Here is a 6,374-nt window from a genome sequence, read left to right on the forward strand (position 1 = left end):
AAGCTACTTTTTAGTAATTGGACTCTAACACTAATTTTATGACCACAATTCCCTTCTATGAAATAAAAATTTTTTCTCTTAGCTTTGAGCTTCCTCAGTTCGTCTCCTTCTCTCTCGTTAAAGCATCATGACTTGTTGCGGCCTTACTTACTTTCATTTCGGAGTTATTGTATTATTACATTCTATACAATCATAATTCTAATTCTTCTTTAGTCACCTTCTACTTCAGTCTTTTATGTGCTGATAAATCTTTTTTTTGTATTTTGAGTCTTTGACATTATTTTGCAGTTTCCTCTAGATTGCTGCACGACCTCCTCACACTACACTTCTGCCTTGAGGCATACGCTTAAAAGGGTTTCCACTGACAATATAGATGTGCTTTTTTGTATGCATTTCACCTCGTGTATTTCTTTTCTTCAATTTATTTTTTACTTGGTTCTTTGCTTTTCGTTGCTACTAACTCATGCATGGTAACCTCATGTGATTTACTTTTAGTATTTCTCATGTCAGTGTCTATAGAAATTAGATTAAAACGAAATGAATATAAGAGAAGATAGTATGATTCTTTGCCCGAGGAGAAAAAAGGGAAATGAGAAAAAGACGGGTAGAGAATTACTTTAAAAAAGTTAGATGTTAAAGTAGATGAAAATAAGAGCAGTTGGGACTCACGTTTAGCTGAATAGAAAAAAAGTTAAAATGAGGAAGAAAAAGAGGGAAGCCAGTCATTCTTGAAAAGAACAATGCAAAAAGGAAGGACAGATCACAATCTCCCTATTTTAGAAACATCAGATAAGAAAATTGAAGATTGTTATTCAAATATAAGAAAATGCAAAAGCGAAAGTTCTTCGGATAAACAATACAGACAAGTTAAACACGCCAAAAAATATATAAATGAAGATGCTGACAAAGAAGAGTATATGAAAATAGCTCATAAAAATATAGACAGTAGTTTTGTTCAACACAAATGCGGATCATTACAAGGAGCTTCCACATTAAAAAAGTTATTGTTTGGCCAAAGGACGTCCGAAAAATGCAACATGTGTTTGCGACTGACTTTAAGTACCTACCTTGCCGCCGTAGTCAACTAGGGATTCCAATAAACGATCTCCCAGAAAATCCTACTATAGGTAAATTATCTTATATGGATATAGGGAAAAAAGAAAGAAGTTTATTTCGTAAAAAGAAGTTTATATCGTAAATTATCTAACATGGATTTAGGGAAAAAAGAAAGAAGTTTATTTCAGTTCGCATTATTATAAGCACATGCTTTTGATGCTGGCACCAAACTAAGAAGAGGACTATTTTCATACTTACAGATTTAGCAGAAAAAGAAAAAGGTCATATTGCTTATTTCAAAACTTCTGAGATAGGTTCGCCTACAATACATTTCCTTCTCAGGCATAAACTATATTTGGTATTTAATTAAAATAGTAAAAGAATTCTGGTTATCTAATGAATATAGAATTTTGCAGGCTCCCTTCCAATCAAACAAACAATGAGGTGCATAATGAACCTTCCACATCAATGTGTTCTCCTATAAATCAATCTGTCCGTTGGCAAATTGTTTAAAAAAAGGGACTCATATTGCCTTAAAATTGTTCCCACTGAAGAGGAAATTATGCCTAGACCAAAATTTTGTACACACTGTGGAGCTAAAATGTTTCATTGAGAATCTAAGGGATTCTGCTGTTAAGATTTCAGAAGGTCAAGTTTTACTAGCTATAAACGAACTTTCTAATGAATTATATGAAGTATACACGTCAAATACGAATAATTCTATACTATTTTTCAAATATGGTCGGACCTATAATAATTCATTTGCTTTTACGTCATCTAGTGTCTAATATGATAAAGACTTGTGTAGAAGAAATAAAGGGATTTATATCTTTAGAGTTCAAGGTCAGGTTTACCATTATATTAATGACCTACCACCACCTAATAACCGTCCTTCTTACCTACAATTATATTTCTGATACTGAGCATGAAATTGATCGCGGAATGAACAATTCTAAGCATTTGAATTATGAAATCATACATATTATTCAAAATTTTAAAGTAAATCCTTATGCAATGTCCTTTCGAACATTAGAAAATGTACGTGATTTAGAAAACCACGGAATCATCATAAAGGCACATCCCGAATTAGATCAACATATATATAACCTACCTACAAATTCACAAGTAGCAGCAATCTGGGTTGAAATGATGTTTCTAAAGAACTTAAGGAAAGGGATATTATTGTTTGTAGCAATGCGGGCCATAGTTATAAAGTTCAACATTATTTTGGCCGCTATGACCCTTTACAGTATCCTTTATTATATCCATACGGTGATACTGGCTGGCATAAAGGGATTAAAAGAATTACAAAGGAAAAAACCAAATTGTGTGCTCTACCTAAGCAGCCCCTACATACAAGTCAATTTGCTTCACCTACTGAATTAATAGAAAATGAACAAAAGAGCAAGTTTAACAAACTTGTAAATGCTCTTTCATTATTTTCCCATGTTTTACTGACAAAGTGATTATATATTGTCATTTCATACTTTTATTTAACAGAACACAGATAAAAATTAAAAATTGGTGGCACTTTCTTAACAGTTCATATTAGCATAGTGGTTCATGATAACTAAAATTTTTTGTGATGGTTCCTTGAAAAATTAACATATTTATGGTGGTTCCCCAAAACACCATCATACCTTATGGTGGTTTTATATATAAAAAAACCTACTTTCATTTAACAGAACATGGATAGAAATTATGATTTGGTGGCACTTTGTTAACAGTTCATCTATCACCGTGGTTTTACGAAAACTGAAATTTTTTGGTAGTTCTCTGAAAAACCACCATATTTTGTAGTGGTTTCATATAAAAAAAACCCTAAAGGGAAAAGAGAGCAATGACAGTATAGTTGTAACTTCAAACATCTTACTTGCACCAGAATTAACAAATGTAATTATGCGTAGAAGTAGATACGAAGGACTACAAAGTCAAACTTATCCAAAAAGAAAAACACGAAAACAAAAAAATCATGCATCAAATGGGAAAAAAAGGAATCCTAAGAAGGAAGTTAAAATTGAGGAATCGAAAGTATCCAGTGCTTACTTCTGAGCTGCTAAGATTGCAAAAAGAGGTACAAGTACCACCATCTTCTTGGACCCATGGAAGCAAGATTTACAGCCTCCAACTTTGGGCCCTGGAAAATGAATGAGAAGTATCAAATACGCCCTTAAAGTGGCCTGATAATTTTTTATCTCATGGAATAAGGCAACACACCAAAAATTGGCTTAAAAAGTATTAATAGTTAGAAATTAATAAAGTTTACTGGTATTCAAATTTCAAACAACTTACAGTTGTGAACTTTAAACCTATAAATTTAGATAGTACAGAGAGAAGAAGAAAACATACTTTCCACATAAAACTGGAACTGTGCAAGTGGATATCCACTCTAGAGACACGCCTCATATAAGAGTCATCAAATGGCCAAAAAAAAATTATGCAAACAATCATATAACAAATATGTTCTGAAACCTACAACAGAATCCTCATCAATATATAACATAACAAAAATTGGATAAAGCTCCAACACTTTCTGTTTGATTGTTTAAAGGTCCATCTTAAGAAAGCCTATGTGCAAAGCAAATATATTGTATTCATTAATCTCCTTTTGGCATATCCCTCACATGTTTATACAAGATATATTGATATAGATTGTGCATCATAGTTTACAAAACTTGCAGATTCAAATATCAGTCTAAGTTACATATTTAGTCAATCAAAAATTTATTACAATAAAAAAAACAGCTAGTTTGAGACAAGAACCCTTCAAAAGAAGAAATTTCCATCATTTTAGATCGATTTCTATTACAAAGTATTTTGCCACATACTGAACAAGAAACTGAATGCAGTGCCTATACACTGCAGTTTGAGAAATGAACAAATAAGACAGAATCTTAACATAAAAGAAGCCCCCAATCATCTAAAAGAAACATCTTTTTCAGTGGAAACTAAATTCTTAACTTCCATTAGATGTTCATCATTAGATATGTGAAGCATACATCGCAAGTTAGATAACAATGCTTCTTGATCCCAACTTATGGGACCAGAAGCATACAATGCCATCAGAGTAGACTTGTAAGCATGCAACTCTAGCTGATGAACGTCTTCTATTGGAAATCCTTTTGTAGGAAGAGATATATCTCTTCCTAAGAAAGAAGTTTCAGCAACACTCGAACAACTATCCAGATATTGTGTAAGACTATTTACAGTATAATGGAGTGAGCTATACGGACTATTGTTTGCACTACAACTACCGACAGATGATAAGACACTCATTTTATCACTATCTGGATTTTCTCTGAAGTAACCATTAATATCAGAATTGTTTATTTTCTCCCCTTTCTGAGGTTCAGAAAATCCTGTTCTATTGTTCAAGGAAGCATGCATGTCTTTTTCACCCAACATCTTTTGTGGGGAAACAACAGCATCTACCTTTTCGCGTCGATTTGGTGAAGTTTCTGCAACAACTTGATCAATAATTCCCTCTTTGTCGATTCTTCTTATCTTCTTGCCAGCTCCTGTGCATGAATCCACAATCAGAGGACAGTTGTGAGGCCTTTTCTTCGAGTACTTTAAGAGAATCTGAGAGATAGGGTAGTCGTTTTCAACCATCAAATGAGAATCTTTTGAACAATAATTCTCTTCTAAACATGGCTTTGGCTTGTGACGGATGAGCTTTTCTTCCTTTGGCAGCATATATATTTCTCCATTGCAACATTTACCAGAATTCTGCAGTAAAAGCAACAAAATTCAGACACAACAAAAATAAAACAATATAAAACAGCAGCTTGGCAATAACTCCTAATTTAGTATAAAGGAAGCTGAAAGGGGGCTACCAAGTAAGAGAAGAATAAAACATATGAAGCTGTTGAGAATGATTCGCCAATATTAGAAAAAGACCATAAGTGTTGGGTGAAAGTAAATCAAAAGTGGAGGGAAACACAAGATTAATGAAACATTGTCTTGCCAAGATAGGCGCAGTCTGATACAGGATGAGTGAGCTCTGAACTCCATGGACGACCCAAGGACTCTAACAAAGAAGTGATCTCGGCCAAGAATCCTTGGCACCTCTCCAAGCTTCCATGAATGGTTATTATATACTTCAACAATGTCACCGGGCACCCAACATTTAAGGCCCTCCACAGCAGCAGGAGGACAGGGCCTAATGGCCTTCCTCTTTACCTTGTCAATAGTAGATTCTACGTCTAAATGAAAGGAATCATATTTAAATGATACGTGCTGCCATTGCCTGAGATTATTTGTGCACATAACTATGAACCTGAAGGCAACTCTCTCTTGTCCAAAACCTCAACTTTAGTCCCTTCCTTGAATATCATGATCCCAATGATGATGCCAAATCCAACTTATTCAAACGCTAACCGAAATAAAGAAATTAATATCAGGATGAGAGCCAATTCAAATTCTTCTAAAAACAATGAAGAAGAATAAGTATGATCACAATCCATAAGAGAGGGACATGAAACCCTCTGAATCCTCGAAACCCTAGTTTATTCGGATTCTGACATACGAGCATTATCATAATCTAGCGATCAACATTGATCAACAAAAATGCAGTAAATTAATTAAAAAATATAAATTAACGGAAATTACTGAAAATTAAGCAATATTAAATTCGCAGCATTTTGCACGGCGAAAAACTTCATCGAGATTCATACAACAAAGAATAATCAATAAGTATGGACGTATTTCTCAAAAAATATTCAAAATTACAAGAATAAACAAACTGACCTCTTGATCGACAACAAATCTTCAAATACTGATCTAAATCGAAGAACAATTCGAGAAATTTCCTAGAATAATTTTGGTGTGCAATTCTTCGAACAGGATTAGGCGAAATTCTATATACGGGTTCTTAAAATTCGGGGAAATTTTTTGGATATCCGGTTGGTCTGTTTTTGGTTCGGGTACGGTTGGAGGAGGATTTGAACGTGATCCGGATGGAACGGAGCTTTGCAGTTCTGAGTTTGAGTCGGATTCGGGTGCAGTCTGAAGCGGGTTTGGCCCGTTTCAAATAGAGCAGGACAAGTAAGTAGTGCATTCTACTTCTTTATTACTAAAGGAAAACAACAAAAAATTTATAATGAACAGTAACATAAGATTTTTTAATTAACAATGTTCACATGCCCACATTTAAATAACCAACTATAAAAATAACCACCTCCCCAATTTTCCTTTCACCTGCTCACGTTTTCCTTCAACTCCACACCAACGCTCCTACAAAGTGGTTTTTTTTTGGAAAACCACCCCACCCCCACCTCATACCGCCCCACGTTCTCTCTCTCTCTCTCTCTCTCTCT

At 34.2% G+C, this 6,374-nt stretch overlaps 1 long non-coding RNA gene across 4 annotated transcripts in view; it reads right to left on the minus strand.

Moving 5' to 3' along the window:
• LOC109828760 overlaps positions 1 to 5,969 on the minus strand; it is a 30,857-nt gene extending 24,888 nt beyond the window's left edge. For 3 of the 4 annotated variants that reach the window (XR_002243828.1, XR_002243826.1, XR_002243829.1), the window contains exons 1-3: positions 5,806 to 5,969; positions 4,489 to 4,785; positions 3,103 to 3,193 (exon numbers count right to left, since the gene is read on the minus strand). This is a non-coding gene — a long non-coding RNA (uncharacterized LOC109828760). The remainder of the gene's footprint in view (positions 1 to 3,102; positions 3,194 to 4,488; positions 4,786 to 5,805) is intronic. The other variant, XR_002243830.1, reaches the window with a different exon arrangement.

Source organism: Asparagus officinalis, chromosome 1, assembly GCF_001876935.1.
Source record: "Asparagus officinalis chromosome 1, Aspof.V1, whole genome shotgun sequence".
NCBI lineage: Eukaryota > Viridiplantae > Streptophyta > Magnoliopsida > Asparagales > Asparagaceae > Asparagus > Asparagus officinalis.